Raw genomic sequence first — 20,580 nt, forward strand, 5'->3', positions numbered from 1 at the left:
GGAGGGGTTGCTATGAGTCGGGGCCGACTCGACGGCACATAACAACAACAACAACAACCTATTTGTATACTTTATAACAAAGTTTAGTCAGATTTTGGGCTTTGTGCCAGTCTCATATGTGAAAAGTTGAAAATCAGTGTTAATTTTCATTTTACTAATTATGAGCATCTTTTCATATGTCTAAAAGCTATTTTTATTTCCTTTTGTTTAAGTTGGTAGTCATGACTTTTCCCCATTTTTTTACATTACATTATTTATCTTTTTATATTTTAGAGATCTTATCTTAGCCTTACTCTGTGATATGCATGTCATTTGTTGACTTTATTTGGACTTTCTGGCATTCAGAAATTAAAAAAAAATAATAAAATTTATACCTTTTAAGTATGGATTTAATTTTTGGAAACCAACAAAAGGCATTTAGAGTAATTTTAATAGAATAAATTTAGATCACCCTGAATAAAGCTAGTCTGGTAAGAAACAAACATACCACAAAAAATACCTCTAAAGTAAAGAATATAATTTTCTATGTGGCCGATACATTTAATTTGAAAGTAATTCTAATGTTATTCACAAATTTAGTTTTTTGTAATCTATGTTCTTTCATCATTGGATCTAATAGAATAAAATACATTAGAAGTCAGCAGAGTCAATTGATATCTTTATCATTGATTTTCTGTGTGCCACCCTTTTTTAAACTTCATTTTTCTAGATATATAACTTAAATAATACTCGCCCCACTTATGCTACAAGAATACTAAGAGTGTCAAAAGAAAAATTAAGAATGAATTTGAAAGTTATGGTATAAGGTTTTATCAACTTTAAACACTCAGTTCTAATCAACTCCAAAACAGATTGATGCTCAAGATTTTGGTGAACTATGATGATGTAGGATCTTACCCTGAAATAAACGCTGTCCCCAATTGTCAACCCTTGTTCTGGTTACCTAGTGCTGCTCTGACAAGAATATTTACCAGAAATAGGATAGCCTTAACAAACAGGAGTTTATTCTCTTACAGTTCAGAAGGCTAGAAGTCCAAGTTCAAAGTGCCAGGCTCTAAGAGCTGTGTGAAAGCCCTTCGACCTTGGGCTTCAGCTCTGCCTCTTGCTCCCAGCGCACTGAAGCTAGAGGCATCTCTTCACTCAGGCAGCTACTGGCTGCTAAGGCTAATAAGCCCAAGGTCGACAAATAAAATAGTACAGTCCTAATGTTACCAACCACACAGCAGGCCATTAATCCAACTCCATTGTAAGTCCCAAGGTTGGCAAAGCATGGCAGGCTGCTGAACAACGACATGGCTATACACAGGGTCCACGCATGCCATAAACTAGAGACTGTCCCCAAGGCTTCTCCTTATATACAGGAAGCAGACCATATCCCAAAGGCATCTACTTAGCTGCTTGTGATAGATCCCACCGTGGAGTTGATTGCCAGTCTCATCATGGGGAATAACTACCACCAGCTTCCCAGACACTCAGCCAGGCCCAGCCAAGTTGACATACAAATTTAACTACCACAGCCCCATTCCTAAGCTTCAGTACCTTTGCAGAGCGATCTTGTTGTTAGGTGCCTTAGAGTTGGTTTCAGCTCATAGTGATCTTATGCACAACAGGACAAAACACTGCCCGGTCCTGCATCATCCTCACAATTGTTATGCTTGAGCCCATTGTTGTAATTACTACCATATGCCATACTATTCTGTGTTTTCTTAGTGAGAACACGAGCATAAAACTCTGTTAGAAAATAAAACAAAAGGTTTGTTGAGGGAATAATTGCATTTCATGAAATGGAGGAACACTGGCCCTGAAGAAAAGATACGTAAGTGTCCTCCCTTGTAGGAGAAGCAGTAAGTTTTTATTTGGTAAAACAAAGGGAGCTGGGTGCACATCAAAAAGAGAAGTGTAGGGATGGGAGGAAAATTTACAAAAAGTTGCCAAATCACGAGACTTTCAACAACAATTTCTAGCTAAACATTAATTCCTCGTCTCCTGATAAAACTTAACTAAGGTAGCATTTCTAAAGCACACAATGTCAACATTTTTATGTGAGGGTCTTATGGTTGAATGTAGATTTGCAGATTAGGTTGAATGTGCATCAGGTTGAATGTAGATCAGGCCAATTCTAGTTGAAGTATTGAAATGGAAAACTAATTTATTTGGTTAAGAGGAAGAGAAGATTGAATCAACTCTGATCTGCAGCCTTTGAAATTTATTTTGAAAAATATAACAGTGTTTACCTGGCTAAGGGGAAGTGATGATGATTGCTCTGACAACATGCCCTGGTAATTTAAAGAGTCAGTTAAGATAGCAAGTAAATAATTCTTCATCTAGGTTAGAAAATCTGATTCTTTGTTATTCAAACAGTAACACTTTGACAAGGTAAAAGGCTGACTGGCTTTCTTTAGAAAGATAGAAATGAAAATCTTAATAAAATGGAGTTTTGCTTTAGGTTTGATGTCACTCTACTCAGATATGCTAGCACCTCAGTTTTTCTAAGGTTCACCACCACAGTGTTCACCTTAAATCTACCCCACCTATAGATTTGCAGTCCAGCAGCTTCCAACTATCCTCTTATTAATGCAGCAAGTCCCTTTTTTCACCACTTTTATCTTCAGTAGAGCCTGGATCTCTGAGGCCCATGGAACCCAATATTCATCTTATTTCACTGATAAGGAGATTTAAGTTCCTTTAGCAATTGTCAGAGACCTTGAGTTCTTTGGTTTTACCTAAATTTCAATAAGAAGTAAGTAACAAGAAACTTACTGCAATAAAAAAGACTGAAAAACTGAGGTGCCATAGATATTACTGCTATTTTTTCATTCTTAATTCTATTTTTGTAGAGAAGCTAACAGAACATCTCACAATTTACTTCTATCAGGTAGGAAAAAACATGAGAAAGTGCTAGAGAAACTATGTGTACAGTTTCCTCAAACTGACATTATCTAAGGAAGTTTGAGGCTACTCAAAGAGCTTCTGAAAAATTGCTTAGGTAAATTGGTCTGCATTGTGCAATGGAAAACATACAGAAGAGGAATAGTGGAATGAACTGTAAAAATGAGTGTTTACATTATCAGGCCTAGCTTTTAACAATGGATTATTTAATATAATAACAAATAATAATTGCACAAACAGCAAAAGATAAAATAAATACATAGAACCTCATAAAAATTAAAAACTTTTCTTCATAAAATGTTTTACCAATGTATTAGGGGAAAATTCATACAAGTTCAATAGAAACACTTTTATTAAACCTTAAACCCAAACCAAACCAAACCAAACTCACTGCTGTTGAGTCAGTTCTGACTCACAGCAACCCCTTGTTAGGTTTCTGAGGAGTTATCTGTACGGAAGTAGATTGCCCAGTCTTCCTTCTGAGGAGTGGCTGGTGGGTTTGAACCACCAGCCTTCTGGTTAGCAGTCAAATGCCTTAAGCACCATGCCACCTGTTGAATTTAAAAAATTACAAAAGGAAGCAAACATCATAATACCATATATTATGCATTGAATGTTTGCCCAAAAAGTACATGCTATAAATCTTAACCTCTAGGTAGGAGGATCCAAGATGGCAGACTAGGCAGGTATACTATCCCTCTACAACAAAGACATGAGCAACCATGTGAAACAGAGACAGATGAAAATCCTGGAACCTAGAGCTTAAAAGAAAACCATAAAGAAGTAGATCATATACCAGTTAAAGAAAGAGACTGAGTGAAAAGAGCAAATAAGAAGGCATGTGGAATGGTGAAGTGCCAACCAAGCATCATTCTGATCAGGGCAGGAACCAGATAACTGGCTCTGCTTGCCCAAGACTGCACCAGCACGCACATCAATTACTGACAACCAGAAAGGTGTGATCCACCCCTTCTGTACTCTGCATAGCCTGTCAATGGCCAGAGATGTGCCCCCCCCCATCCACTTGGTGACTGGTCAAACTACCCCCCCTTGCCAGTGCTGTGCTGTCCCCCCCCCCAAGTTCTACCTTCTTTTCTATTTTCTAATGCATGTACCAATACCATGCTGTCTTTCCCACCCCTTTTCCCATCTTCTTAGTTCTTCCCTCATGCCTCTTTTATCTTTCTTTCCTCCTCTTTGCCACCTCTCTTCTTTTTATAATCCCAGGATACAGGTGCCCTGCCTCCTGCCACCTCCTCATTCAATAGCTTCTGCCCCTGCACCTCCATGTTTGGCAGCGCACACTGCTGGGGAGCAAGTACTGTATTCCCACTGCATCTGTGTTTCATGGCTACCACTTGCACCAGTACTATGCCCTTCTCTTTGTTCTTTTTTCTTAAGGCTTCTTTCTTTCCTTTCTTGTTTTTCTCTTTTGTTTTCTTCCTTTAATCCCACTTTTTTTCCTCTGTTTTGCCCTGTCAGGGACCAGCAACACTACTGAGCCATACCCATCCCGCCTGCCACCCCATCCACTGAGCAAATGCTACCATCCCCCTCCAATACCATTGAATCAATGAAAGATGGCAGCCAGCACCCACCTAGCCTGCCCTCAGCTACTCTACAAGACTAGTGATCAGAGACTTATGCTCACACTCCCATCTGCTACCAAAATCACCTGGAGACAGGTGGTGAGTGCCCCAGTGATGCCAAACTAGTAATTAGAGTAGTCTGCCCACCCTGGTGCTCAGATTTGTTGAAACAAAACAAAATAGCAAGGTGAAGCAAGGCAACATGCAACCAACAAATACAATAACATACAATCTCTTAGAGATTATAAACAACTTCAAATCATATAAAAAAGCAGGTCAAGATGGCAGAAGCAAGTGACCAAAATACAGGACCAGAAAATCCTGTTGAGTAGGAATTGACATTGGAAATACTTGATAAAGAATGCAAAACAATTATACTTAGGTCCCTAAAACATATTGTGAAAGAGATAAAGTAAACCACAGACAAAATTCTAGAATAATTCAGAAAAAGAGTAGGAGAAAAAACTGACAAAATAAATGGGAAAATTAGAAACCATAAAAAAAACAGCAAATAGAAAGTCAGAAGGTCAATACTAAAATTTTAGAAAGAGATAACACATTGTAAGGGCAGTGGAGTGGAATTGAATCAATGGAAGACAGAATTAGTGAAATTGAAGACAAATCTCTTAAAACTAATTTGTTAGAGGAACAATCAGAAAACAGAACAAACAAAAATGAAGAAAGCTTAAGAATGATGTGTGACACCATGAAGAGGAATAACTTATATGTGATGGATACTCCAGAACAGGAAGAGATTGGGGGAAAAAAAAAAAGCACCCAGAAAATTGTCAAAGATTTGTTGGAAGGAAACTTCCATAACATAATGATCAATGAGAAGATATGCATACAAGAAGCTCAATGAACTTCAAATAGGATAGACTCAAAAATAATATCGTCAACACACATCACAATCAAATTTTCTAGAACCAAAGACAAGGAAAGAATCCAAAGCAGGTTTAGAAAAACAAACAGTCATATACAAAGCTCTGCTTTCTTGGCAAAAAACCATGCAGACAAGAAGGCAATGGGATGACATATATAAAACCCTTAAAGAAAAACATTGCAAACCAAGAATTATATATCCAGCAAAATTGTTCCTCAAATACAATGGTGAGTGCTCACTTCAGCAGCACATATACTAAAATTGGAAACATACTGAGAAGATTAGCATGACCTCTGCACAAGGATGACACACAGATTCATGAAGTGTTCCATATTTTTAGTCACCCTTTGGGCCTTGGGTAGAACTCACTCCTATAGCTTAACTTCCAGCCAAACATTAAGCAGGTCTACAAGGTGAACAATTATTCCAGGTAGGTACAAACTTTAGAACAATCAACCATGGGAGGTCAGAAGGGAAGCGTTTGCACAGGGAGAAAGCTCAGGAATGCATGAAAAGAGGTACACAGGGAACAGGTAGCCATTGGAAGTAAGTGGGAAGAGAGTTGTTACATTGTGGAGATTGCAATTAATGTCATGAAGCAAAATTTGTATGAACTGTTGAAGGGAAAATGAACTTGTGCTGTAAACTTTCACCCAAATCACAAAAGAAGGAAAGTACAATGGTAAAATTAGGACATTTTCAGATAAACAGAAATTAAGAGAATTAAAAAACAGACCACCCATACAAGAAATGCTAAAGAAAATCCTTAGACAGAGAACCAACAATAGCAGACAAAAAACTGAGATTAAAAGAGACAATAGCAGCACCTGGAAATCAACCCAGATATAGAAATATGAAAACAAAGTATGTAAACAATGACAACTACAAAGCAAAAAGAGGAGTGTAGTTACAGAACTTTCAAATAGAAAGTCAAGATGATATCAAGATAGAGTGGACTGTTTTAAATTTGGCAAGAAAATAATAAATAACAGGGCAACCTCAAAGAAAATTAATAAACCTCACCAAAATAAAAAAACAAGAAAATAATAGTAAGTACAAACAGCAGCAATGAAGGAAATATAATATACTCCATAAAGAAAATGAACTCAGCCCAGAAAATGATATGGAACAAAGAAACCATCAACATCACACAAAAGAAAAGAAAAAAAAAAAAAATCCAAAACCCAGCAACATCAACAACAAAGTTGAGCAAAATGAGATCAGAAAGTGAACTCAGCACAGAAAATGATATGGAACAAAGAAGCCATCACCACAGAAAACAAAACATCAGCAACAAGAAAAATGAGCAAAATGAGAGCAGTAAATTAATACTTATTGATAATTACACTGAATATAATTGAATTAAGTGTGCCAGTCAAGAGATAGAGTAGGAGAATGGGTAAGAAAACAACTCAATATGCTGTCTATAAGAGATACATCTTAGAAACAAAGACAAAAATTGACTAAAAATCAAAGTATAGATAAACATATATCAAGCAAATGGCCACTAAAAAAGATCAGAAGAGGCAATATTAGTTTCTGATAAAATAGACTTTGAGGCAAAAACCAGCAAAAGAGACAAAGAAGAACAGTATACAATGATTAAAGGGTCAATTCAACAAAAGGACATAATAATATCTACACTCCCAGTGAAAGAGCCCAAAAATACATAAATCCAACTTTAAGAGAATTGAAAAGAGAAATAGACAACTTCACAATAATAATTATTGTTGTTGTTGTTATTTGCCGTTGAGTTGGCCCCGACTCATAGCGACCCCTCCTTGGGTTTCTGAGGCAGTATCACTACGGAAGTAGGATTGCCCAACCTTCCTTCCAAGGAGTGGCTGGTGGGTTTGAACTGCCAGCCTTCTGGTTAGCAGTCCAGTGCCTTAGGCACTATGTTACCAGAGCTCCTCACAATAATAATAGGAGACTTTAATACACTACTTTTGATGAAGGACAGAGAAACTGCAAAGAAACTTGAAAAAGATACAGAAGATCTAAACAATACAATCAACCAACTTTACCTCATAGATGTACAGAATACTCCACCCAACAACAGCACAATATACATTCTTTTCTAGTGCACATAGCACATTCTCCAGAATAGACTATATATTAGGCCACAAAGTAAGCCTCAGTAAATTTTAAAGCATCAAAATGCTACAGAGCATCTCAGATCATAATGCTGGAAATTAAAAATCGACAACAGGAAGAGAAAGGTAAAAAATAAAATACGTGGAAACTGAATAACACCCCATTAAAAAATCACTGAGTAGTAGAGGAAATAAAAAATGAAAAAAAAAATTCCTTGAATCAATCAAGAATGAAGACATAGCAGATCAGATTCTTTGGGAATCTGAGCAGTGCTCAGAGGACAATTTGTAGCAATCAACACATTCATCAAAAGAGAAGCAAGAGCTAAAATCAACACCTTAAGACAGCATCTTCAAAAATCATTTTTAAAAAAAGCAAAGAGAAAAAAAAAAAAAAAAGCCTGTAGTCACTGTTCTGGTTACCTGGTGCCACTCTGACAGGAATATACCACAAATGGGATGGCCTTAACAAACAGGAGTTTATTCTCTTACAGTTCAGGAGGCTGGAAGTCCAAGTTCAAAGTGCCAGGCTCTAGGGGCTGAGTGAAAGCCCCTCAGCCTTGGGCTTCAGCTCCTCCTCCAGCTCCTGGCCCACTGAAGCTAGAGGTGTTTCTTCACTCAGACAGCTGCTGACTGCTGAGGCTGAGAAGCCCAAGGTTGACAAGTAAAAAGGCACAGTCCCGATGTTACCAAACCACACAGCAGGCCATTAATTTAAGTCCATTGTAAGTCCCAAGGTCGGCAGAGCATGGTAAGCTGCTGAACAATGACACGGCTACATGCAGGGTCCAAGCATGCCATAAGCTAGAAACCATTCCCAAAGCTGCTGCTTATATATGAGAAGCAGACCACATACCCAAAGCAGCTACTCAGCTGCTTGTGGTAGATCCCACCATGGAGTTGAGTGCTAATCTCATCATGGGGAATAACTATCACCAGCTGCTGAGCTACTCAACCAGGCCCAGCCAAGTTGACACAAAAACATAACCCCCACAATCACTAAAAGAAAGGAAATAATAAAATCTGAACAGAAAGAAATGAAATATAGAAACAATAGAAAGAATCAACAAGACTAGAAACTGGCTCTTTGAAAGGATTAATAACATTGACAAACCAATGTCAAATTTAACAAAGGAAAGGAAGGAGAACGTGCAAATAACACTAAAAAATTAAATGGACAATGTCACAAACAACTTAGAGAAATAAAAAGGATAATAACAGAATACTATGAAAACTTATACTCCAACAAAGTTGAAAACCTAGATGAAATGGACAAGTTTCTAGAAACACACTACCAATGCAAATTAACACAATCTGAGTTACAAAATTTTAACAGACCCATCCAAAAAGAAGAAATTGAACAGATCATAGAAGAAGCTCCCACCAGGAAAAAAAAAAAAAAAAAATGCATTCACTGGTGAATTCTACCAAACATTCAGAAAAGAGCTGATAACAGGTCTACTCAAACTATTTTACAACACAGAAAAGGATGGTTCTGCTGAAACTCATGCTATGAAGCAAGCATAAGCCTGATACCAAAACCAGGCAAAGACACTACTAAGAAAGAAAAGTATAGACCACTATCCCCCAGCATATAAAGGAAAAATTCTCAACAAAATCCTAGCCTCTAGAATCCTAAAAAAAAATACACCATGACTAAGTGGGATTCATACTAAGGATGCAAAGAAGGTTCAAATAGAAAAACCATCAACATAATCCACTACATAAATAAATAAAAAGGACCACATGATCATATCAATATTATGGAGAAGGCCTTTGACAAAATCCAACACCCATTTTTAAATAAAAACAAAGTAGGCAAAATAGGAATAGAAGGAAAATTCCTCAACATAATTAAGGGGTGACACAAAACAAATGACCAACATTGTTCTCTATGGAGAGAGACTGGAAACATTCCACTTGGAAACAAGAACCAGAAAAGGATACCCTTTTATCACCACTCCTATTCAATATTGTATTCAAAGTCCTTGCCAGAGCAGTAATTCAAGAAAAGCATCCCAATTGGCAAAGAAGAAGAAAAACTATCTCTATTTGCAGATGATACGATCCTATACATAGAAAATCCCAAAGACTCAACAAGAAAACTATCAGAATAGAAGGATTCAGCAAAGTGGCAGGATACAACATCAATGTAAAAAACAGTTGAATTCTTCCACACCAAAAAAGAGAACTCCAAAAAGGAAATCAGGAAAACAATACCATTTACAATAGCCACCCCAGAGATGAAGTACTTAAGAATAAATCTAACCAGAGACTCAAAAAACCTATACACAGAAAACTACAAAACACTACTACAAGACCTCTGGTAATGTAATGCTTAAGGCACTTGACTGCTAACCAGAAGGCTGGTGGTTCAAACTCACCAGCCACTCCTCAGAAGGAAAGTTGGGCAATCTACTTCCGTAGTGATACCACCTCAGAAATGCAAGGAAGGGTCACCATATGAGTCGGGTCTGACTCAATGGCAAATAACAACAACAATAACACTACAAGAAGCCAAAAAAGATCTGCAAAAATATAAGACTATAGCTTGCTCATTGATAGGAAGACTTAACATTGTGAAAATGTCAATACTACCCAAAGCGATCTACAAATAAAATTCAATCCCAATCCAGATTCCATCATCATTCTTCAGAGAGATGGAAAATCTAATTACCAAGTTTATATAAAAAGGAAAGAAACCCCAGTTAAGCAAAGCACTACTAAAGGAGAACAAACTAGGAGGTAGTCATTACAGCCTGGTATTGGTAGAATGATAGACACATAGACCAATGGAATAGAATTGAGAACCCAGAATGAAATCCATCCACTTTTGGATAGCTTATCTTTGACAAAGGGCAGAAACCCATTAAATGATGAAGAGATAGTCTCTTTAGCAAATGGTGCTGACAAAACTGGATATCCATTTGCAGAAAAATGAAACAGTATCCTATCACCATATCCAAATACCTATCACCATATCCAAAACTAATTCAAGATAGATCAAAGATCTAAATGTAAAACTTAAAACCGTAAGGATCATGAAAGAAAAAATCGGGGCACGCTCAGGAACCCTAACACATACCATAAATACATGATGAAACATAAATAAAAACATACAAATGGGATAGATTCAAAATGGAGTCTTGTCAGTAGTCACCACGCTAATTCCCTCAAGCATCTTAGTGCCTGAAAAACTAGGTACAGCAGTTTGAATTAGGGTTTCTGGTGCTCTGAACAGCTCACTGAGTCAGGGCACCAAACTCAGGGGAGTAGGATTAGAAAGAAGAAAAGGACAGAGGGAAAAAATAACAAGAACAGATCTGCCCTGCAGAGTGCTGACCGGCAGGCGAGAAAGGCCATTGGACACCTCCCTGGGGGAGTGCCGACTGGCAGGTGAGAAAGACCATCTGAGACCTCCCTGGGTTAAGGAAGAAGACACACCACACCAGCATACTAGTGACCACTACCTTCAACACCTGCTTTTATTGGAAACTTGGGTTGGCTGGGTGTGAACAGGCGCTTCCAGCACCACTGAAACCCGAGCAGAGTCCACTGGCACTGCAAGAGGGCAGGCCTGGGGAGGAGTCCCCACAGTGGATCACTGAACGGGCTTGGGCCAGCTTTATGGCACTGAGGGGCCTGCACTTGACTTCGTCAGTACTCTTGAGACCACTGGGTGTGAGTGGGTATTTCCCTGACTCCAGAGCTGGTGAAACCCGAGCGGAGAGATCTTTAGTGCCGTAAGTGGGTGGGCCCAGAGAGGAACTCCCACGGTGGATTGCAGAGCCAGGCAGTTGTCTTGGGTCAGCTTTTCGGCACCGAGGGGCCTCAGGAACAGAGTTTGTGTGTGTGTCTGAGCCTGGTGGAAAGTGGCAACCCACTAACAACTAGAGTCTTGGCTGAACTTGAGCTGCGGGCCTGTGAATAACAGTACAACATCATCATTAGCAGCCCACCAAAGCCCTAGAAACCGCCCCTAGCAATGTGGCACTTTCCTTCTTTCTCTCACTCATCCAATAGAAGAAATCACATTCAGCCACCATAATACCTCCTAGTTCAAATTCTAAACCCTCTTTACAACAAACAGAGACCTATATCCACATTCCACACAGCAATTGCATCATCACAAAGAAAACTGCAGAGCAACCCAGCACACCTGAATTAATAATCAAAAAAATAAAATACATCAGTTCCACCTTTTCAAAATATTAAATCATAAAACCAAGACAAAACAAATCAATACATAACCAACAGTTAAAGACAACCTCAAAATGTCTAGGAAACAACAGGCAACCTGAAAAAAAAAAAAAAAAAAAAACAGGACAAAGCATTAGAAGCAAAACCACAAACAAAGGTCTCATTAAACATGGAGGAAGAGGAGGCAATAGAATTATCTGAGAAGGAATTTAGAAGATATGTTTATACAGCTTTACAAGAGCCTAAGGAAAACCCTAATAGAAGCAAGGAGAACACAGACAGTTCCCAGGAAGAACTCAGGAAAATAATTTAAGAACAAAATAACAAGATTAATACACAATCAGAACTCATACAAAAACAGCAGTTAGAAATCCAGAAGATGAATACCAAAATTACAGAATTACTCAATACAGTAGAAGCACAAAAACATAGGATAGAACTGACTGAAGAACACATATCCCACAAACAAAAGCACAAAAAGACAAATTCCTGAACACCAGCCTGTATGAAGAAAAATCAGAACAAAAATTTAAGAGAAATGAAGAGAATCTAAGAGTTATGTGGGATAACATGAAAAGAAACAATATACAACTCATGGCAAGAAGAGGAAAAAAAGAAAAAGAAAAAAAAAAAAAAAACACCAAGAAAATTGTGGAAGACCTAACAGAAAACTTACCCCATATCATGAAGGAAGAAAAGATATTTGTCCAAGAAGCTCATAGAACCCCACACAAGATAGATCCCAAGAGAAAAAACACCAAGGCATATTATAATCAAACTCTCCAAAACCAAAGACAAAGAAAAAATTTTGTGAGCTGCCTGCGACAAAAGAAATACTACTTATAATAATCAAACAGTTAGGCTGAGCTCCGATTACTCAGCAGAAACCATGGAGGCAAGAAAGTAACGGGACAGCAGATATACACTGAAGGAAAAGAACTTCCAACCAAGAATCCTATATCCAGCCAAATTATCCATCAAATATGAGGGCGAAATCAAGACATTCCCAGACAAACACAAAGTAAGGGATTTTGTGAAAACTAAACCAACCCTACAAGAAATGCTTAAGGAAGTCCTTCCAATAGAGAACCCACAACAAAGATCAACAAAATCAGGATACATGACATCAACACTAAAACCAAATCAGAAATAGAAATTCAAAATAAGACCATAAAATATTGTACACTAAAAACCAAGGAAGTCAATCAGCACATGACAACAGCAACTAACCTATTAGAGGGAATAAAACTTCTAGGTACAAACTTCCAAATGGAGAGGAAAACAGGACAATGTCTTCATAGAATGCACTGTTCTAAAAATGTAGAGGCAGGAATGTACTCCAAGGTAACCACAGAAAAAATTAACAATCCCCTTAAGCAAATCCAGAGGGAAGGAAAACATATGGATTTAATAAGCACAAAACCAACAATAAAGAAGAAAAGAGAGGAAGCATTTGGCAACAAATTGAATTCAGCACAGAAAAGTATATGAACCAAGGAAGCACTAACAACATGACAAAAAACACAATAGAATGGCAGCAATTAATTCATGTTTATCACTAATTACACTCAGTGTGAATTGACTAAATGCACCAATCCAGAGAAAGAGAGTGGCAGACTGGATAAGAAAAGGATACCCATTGATACGCTGCCTAAAAGAGACCCACCTTAGACACAAAGATAAAAATTATCTAATTGATAGAATTAGATAATTCTATCAATTAGATATTAAGAATTAAGGGATGGAAAAAATACACCAAGCCAATGGTAATCAAAAAAAGATCAGGAGTGGCTATATTAATTTCTGATAAAATAAACATCAAGGTGAAAAACATCATAAGAGACAAAGAAGGACATTATATGATGCTGAAAGGGTCAATTGACAAACAAGACGTTAGGTAATATTTATGCACCCAATGAAAGTGCTCCAAAATCTGTGAAGCAAATATTAACTGAATTAAAAGGGACAATAGACAACTCTACAATAGTAGTAGGAGACTTTAACACACCACTTTCAAAGAGAGACAGGTCAGTTGGAAAAACACTCAACAAAGATGCAGAAGAAATCAACAATACAATCAACCAACTTGACGTCATAGACATATACAGAGCATTCCATCCAACAAAAGCACAATTCATATTCTTCTCCAGTGCACATGGATCCTTCTCCAGAATAGACCATATGTTAGGACGTAAAACAAGCCTCAATAAATTCAAAAGCATTGCAATACTACAGAGCATCTTCTCAGACCACAATGCTATAAAATTAGAAATGAATAATAGGAAGATCAAGGAAAAAACATCAAATATATGGAAGCTGAACAATTCACTGCTCAAAAACTACCTGGTAAGAGAATAAATAAAAACTGAAATAAAATTCCTAGAAACAAATGAGAATGAATATACATCATACCAAAACCTATGGGACACAGTAAAAGCAGTACTCAGAGGACAGTTTATAGTAATAAATGCATACATCAAAAAAGGTGAAAGAAACAAAATCAACACTCTAACTCATCAACTCTAACAACTAGAAATAGGACAACAAAATCCTATAGTATCTAGAAGTAAGGAAATAATAAAGCTCAGAGCAGAAATAAATGAAACAGAAAACAACAACAACAACAAAACCCAGAAAATCAACAAAACAAAAAGCTGGTTCTTTGACAGGATTAATAAAATCGATAAACCATTGGCAGATCTAACAAAAGAAGAGAAAGAGAAGGTCCAAATCACAAGAACTGTAAATGAAAGGGTGCTATCACAACAGAACCAACTGAAATAAAAAAAAAGATACTGATAGAATATAATGAAAAACTGTACTCCAACAGATTTGAGAACCTAGAAGAGATGGTTAAGTTTGTAGAATCACACAACCTACCTAAACTGTCCCACTCAGAGACAGAGTACTTGAACAGACCTATAACAAAAGAAGAAATTGAACAGGTCATAAAAAAAGCTTCCCACAAAGAAAAGTCCTGGCCCTCCTGGCTTCACTGGAGAATTCTATCAAATATTCGGAGAAGAGTTGACATCTATGCTACTCAGCTATTCCAGAGCACAGAAAAAGATGGACTATTCCAAAACTCATTTTGTGAAGCAAGCATAACACTAATACTAAAACCAGGGAATACACCACTAAAAAGGAAAACTACAGACCAATATCCCTAATATCCCTCATGAACATAGATGCAAAAATCTTTAACAAAGTCCTAGCCAACAGAATCCAACAACACACACACACACACACACACACACACACACATATATATATAAATTAATACACCCTGACCAACTGGGATTCATACCAGGTTTACAAGGGTGGTTCAACATCAGAAAAACAATCAATGTAATCCACCACATAAACAAAAGGAGAGAAAAGAACCATGTGATTGTATCAATTGATGCAGAAAAGGCATTTGATAAAATCCAACACCTATTCCTGTTCAGAACTCTCAGCAAAATGGGGATAGAAGGGAAATTCCTCAACATAATAAAGGGCATATATACAAAGCCAATGGCCAACATCATTATTAATAGAGAAAGACTCAAGGCATTCCCCTTACAAAAGGGAACCAGACAGGGATGCCCTCCATCACCACTTCTCTTTAACATTGTATTGGAAGTCCTGGCCGGGGCAATAAGGCAAGAAAGAGAAATAAAAGGTATACAGATTGGCAAAGAGGAAGTAAAACTAAAAAAAAAGTAAAAAAAAAGCTAGTGGAACTAATAGGTTCAGCAAAATGGCAGGATCCAAGGTCAACATACAAAAATCAGTTGGATTCCTCTACACCAACAAAGAGTCCTCAGATAAATAAGGAAAACAATACCATTTACAATAGCTACTAAAAAGATAAAATGTCTAGGAATAAACCTCACCAGAGACAGAAAAGAGCTATACAAAGAAAACTATAAAACACTGCTACAAGCGACAACAAGGGCACTACATAAAGAAGAACCTACCTTGTTCATGGATAGGTAGACCAAACATTGTGAAAATGTCAATACTTTACAAAGCAATCTACACATTTAATGTAATCCTGATCCAGAATCCAACAAAATTTTTAAGGACATGGAAAAACCAATTACTAACTTCATATGGAAAGGAAAGAGACCTCGGGTAAGCAGAATCCTTCTGAGAGTGAGAGGTCTCACCCTCCTGGATCTTAAGAACTACTATAGAGCCACAGTAGTCAAAACAGCATGGTATTGGTAAAATGATAGATAGCCAATGGAACAGAATCGAAAGTCCAGATATAGACCCATCCATCTATGAACAACTGATCTTTGACAAAGGTCCAAAACTCATTAAATGGGGAAGAGACAGCCTCTTTAACAAATGGTCCTGGCAAAGCTGGATATCCACTTGCAGAAAAATGAAACAAGACCCATACCTCACCCCATACACAAAAACAAACCCAAGCTGGATCAAAGACTTAAATGTAAAACCCCAAACTATAAAATTCATCAAAGATAAAATAGGGGTAAATCTAGGAGCCCTAATTTATGGCATAAATAGACTGTCAAGCATAACCCAGAATGCACAGAAGGTAGAAGATAAGCTAGATGACTGGGACCTTTTAAAAATTAAATTCTCATGCGCACTGAAAGACTTCATCAAAAGGGTAAAAAGAGAACCTACAAATTGGGAGAAAATATTTGCCTGTGACATATCTGATAAAGGACTTATCTCCAAAATCTATAGAAAACTTCAACACCTTATCACCAAAAAGACAAATAACCCAATTCACAAATGGGCAAAAGACTTGAAGAAACACTTCACCAAAGAAGATATACTGGCAGCCAACAAACACATGAGAAATTGCTCATGATCAGTTCTTATTAGAGAGATGCAAATCAAAACAAAGGTGGGATATCATCTCACCCCAACAATAATAGCAAAGTTCAATAGGTCAGAAAATAAGAAATGCTGGCGAGGTTGCAGAGAAATTGGAACTCTTGTGCATTGCTGGTGGGATTGTAAAATGGCACAACCATTGTGGCATATGGTATGGCGTTTCCTTAAAAAGCTGAAAATAGAAATACCATTTGACCCAGCAATGCCATTACTAGGAATATATCCTAAGGAGATGAGAGGCAGTGCACGAACAGACATATGTACACCTGTGTACACTGCAGCAAAATTCACTGTAGCAAAGAGATGGAAACAACCTAAATGCCCATCATTGGATGAGTGGATAACCAAATTATGGTACATGCACACAATGGAATACTATGCTACATTAAAGAACAATGAGGGATACGCAAATCATCTCACAACGTGGATGAACCTGGAGGACATTATGGTGAGTGAAATAAGTGAATCACAGAAAAACAAGTACTGTAAAAAGTCAAAGAAGTGTTTACTTGTGAAATGGAACTCACTTTGTAGGTTATCAGAATGGAGAGGGAAGGGGAGGGATTAATTTCGGGCTTGTTGGGGCCCACATGCTAACATGGGCAAGGGGAGGTATAGAAAGAGAAAGAAAAAGAGTCTGTGACCACCATGATAACATTAGGAAATGGGAGGACACTGAATTGTGCATAGAAGAGATAGATGACAGATGCTAATAGCAACCAATGTGTCCACAATACTGCATTACCCTTAACACAAAACACCAGGCTGCAGATAAACAGATAAACACCTGAGAGGATCAGATGGGGGTCAGTGAACAGGAGCATACGCTAGACCAAGGATAGATTCAGCTGAGGCTAATCTTGCATAGATACCAGTGATACAAAATACCTGCAATCCTCACAGACACTATGGGAGAGAGATACAATAGATCTACCATCTCAGGACCATAGTACTGGGGGACCCCAGACTCAATTAGCACAACAAAATACATAAAAGTCTTGTTCCACATCCTACATTGGTGAGTAGCTACTGGGGTCTTAAAAGCTTTCAAGTGGCCATCTAAGATGCAGTTAATGGTCTCCTAGCATCGGAAGCAAAGAAGAGTGCATAAAAACAAGGGCATTTGGAAGCAATCAGCCCTAGGACAAGATGGCCCTAGAGACCAGAAGAACTAGATGGTGCCCAGCTACCAATGCCTACCAGGAAAGGATCAGATCTGGAGATCCTGGATAGAGTGGCAGGAAATACATGGAACAAAATAAAAAAACTCAATAATGACCAGATTTACTGGTTAGATGGAGTCTGATGAGACCCCCAGTACTATGGCCCTGGAATACATTCAGCACCTGGAATAAAACTCACTCTCAGGGGCTGAGTCTCAACCCAATAGTTACAAGATATACATGCAGACCACTCAACCCAGGATGATGCACCCACATACTCCATGCTAATACATTCCTTAGAGCAATAGACCACAGGGCACCAGAGGGGCAACATTCACACTGAGGAAATGCAGGACAAACAGGAGTGCATAACTATGAGGGGCACAGGGGGAGGGTTACTGGGCAGGGAGGGGAAGAGACTGGGCTAGGGTTGGGCATGGTAAATGGGGAGTGAAACTAAATGTACATGTAATGTTGAACATAAAACCAACTCTTAAAAAATATATATATATACAAACAGCAGACAACAAACTAGATGACTGGAACCTCCTAACAAAAAAACAATTACATGCATCAAAAGACTTTATCAAAAGAGTGAAAGAGAACCTGTATACCATGAAAATATTTTGACAATGACATGTTGGACAAGAGTCTAATCTCTACAATTTATGGAAAACTTCAATACCTTAACAACAAAAACACAAACAATACTATTAAAAAATGGATAGCAGGCATGGACAGACACTTCATCAAAGAAGATATTCACGTGGCCAACAAATATATGAGGAAACACTCATGATCATTAGCTGTTGTTGTTGTTAGGTGCCATAGAGTCATGTTTGACTCGTAGCGACCCTTTGTACAAAGAACGAAATGCTACCCGGTCCTGTACCAGCCTCATAATCCTGGCTATACTTGAGTCCAACGTTGCAGCCACTGTGTCAACCCATCTCGTTGAAGGCCTTCCCGTTTTTCACTGACCTTCCAGAGCATGATATCCTTCTCCAGGGAATGGTCCCTTCTGACAAAATGACAAAAGTAGGTGAGACAAAGTCTGGTCATTCATGCTTCCAAGGAGCATTCAGGCTGCACTTCTTCCAGGACAGATTTGTTCACACTTAGGGCAGTTCATGGTACTTTCTGTAATTCTCTGCCAAAACCATAATTCTAAGCATCAACACTTCTCTGGTCTTTCTTATTCATTGTCTGCCTTTCATGGGCTTATGAGGTGACTGAAAAATACTATGGCTTGGGTTGGGTGCACCTGAGTCTTCAAAGTGACATTTTTGCTCTTCAACACTTTAAAGAGTTAAAGAGTTCCCCCCCCCCACCCCCCGCAGATTTGCCCAGTGCAATAATATGACTGATTTCTTCACTGCTGTTTCCATGGGTGTTGATTGTGGATCCAAGTAAAGTGAAATCCCAGACAACTTTAATCTTTTCTCCATTTCTCATGATGTTGCTTATTGGTCCAGTTGTGAGGATTTTAATTTACTTTATGTTGAGGCATAATCCATACTGCAGACTATAGTGTTTAATACTCATCAGTAAGTGCTCCAAGTCACCTTCACTTTCAGCAAGCAAAGCTGTGTTGTCTGCATATTGCAGTTTGTTAATGAGTCTTCTTCCAAGCTTGATGCTGTGTTCTTCATATAATCCAGTTTCTCAGATTATTTGCTCAGCATACAAGTTGAATAAGTATGTTAAAAGGATACAACACTGATGCATACCAATTCTCATTTTAAACCATGCAGTCTTCTCTTGTTCTGTTCCAGTGACAGCTTTCTGGTCTAAGTACAGGTTCCTCATGAGCACAATTAAGTGATCTGGAATTCCCATTCTTCTCAATGTTATCCATGATTTGTTATGATCCATACAGTCAAATGCTTTTTCACTGTCAATAAAACACAGGTAAACATCTTTCTGGTATTTTTTCCTTTTAGCCAAGATCCATTTGTCATCAGCAATTCCATGTCCTATTCTCAATCCAGCTTGCATTTCTGGAAATTCCCTGTCAATATACTGCTGCAAGCATTTTTGAATTATCTTCAACAAAATTTTACTTGCATGTGATATTAATATCATATGATAATTTCCACATTCTGTGGGATCACCTTTCTATGGAATGGATACAAATATGGATCTCTCCCATTCAGTTGGCCAGGTCTTCCAAATCTCTTGGCATAGCCAAGTGAGTGCCTCCAGCACAATATCCATTTTTTGAAACATCTCAAAGGGTATTCCATCAATCCTTGGAGCCTTGTTTTTCGCCAATTCCTTCAGTGCAGCTTCGACTTCTTCCTTCAATACTATTGGTTCTTGATCATATGCTACCTCTTGAAATAGGTGAACATTGACTATTTATTTTTTATACAGTCACTCTGTGTATTTCTTCCATTTTCTTCTGATGCTTCCTGCATCATTCAATACTTTTCAATATTGCAGCTCAAGGCTTGAGTTTTTTCTTCAGTTCTTTCAGGTTTACCTTGTCTTCTCGAGCTGCTCTTTGAAATCTTCTGTTACACTCTTTCATCTTGTCATTTCTTCCATTTGCTTTAAGCTACTAACTAGAGGATATTAATAATCAGGATTATATATATATTAACAATCAGGATGTGTTAATTATCACTGGTGACTGGAATGCAAAAGTTGGAAACAAAGAACAATCACCGGTAGTTGGAAAATTTGGTCTTGGTCTTGGTGACAGAAATAACACTGGGACTCACATGGTAAAATTTTGCAAGACCAATGACTTATTCATTGCAAACACCTTTTTTCAACAACACAAATGGCAGCTCTACACATAGACTTCACCACATGGAACACACAGGAATCAGATTGACTACATCTGTGGCAAGAGGCGGTGGAAAAGCTCAATATCTTCAGCCAAAACCAGGCCAGGA

The 20,580-nt window shown here is 38.0% G+C and overlaps 1 protein-coding gene and 1 non-coding gene across 2 annotated transcripts in view; both read left to right on the forward strand.

Annotated features, from left to right (window-relative positions):
- EFCAB2 (EF-hand calcium binding domain 2) overlaps positions 1-20,580 on the forward strand; it is a 312,984-nt gene that overhangs the window by 76,320 nt on the left and 216,084 nt on the right. The window lies entirely within an intron of this gene.
- LOC122150796 lies at positions 5,593-5,699 on the forward strand. Its single transcript, XR_006163859.1, has one exon. It is a non-coding gene; the product is annotated as a U6 spliceosomal RNA (small nuclear RNA).

Source organism: Orycteropus afer, unplaced genomic scaffold, assembly GCF_000298275.1.
Source record: "Orycteropus afer afer isolate SDZICR_OR568_19922 unplaced genomic scaffold, OryAfe1.0 scaffold00239, whole genome shotgun sequence".
Lineage (NCBI taxonomy): Eukaryota > Metazoa > Chordata > Mammalia > Tubulidentata > Orycteropodidae > Orycteropus > Orycteropus afer.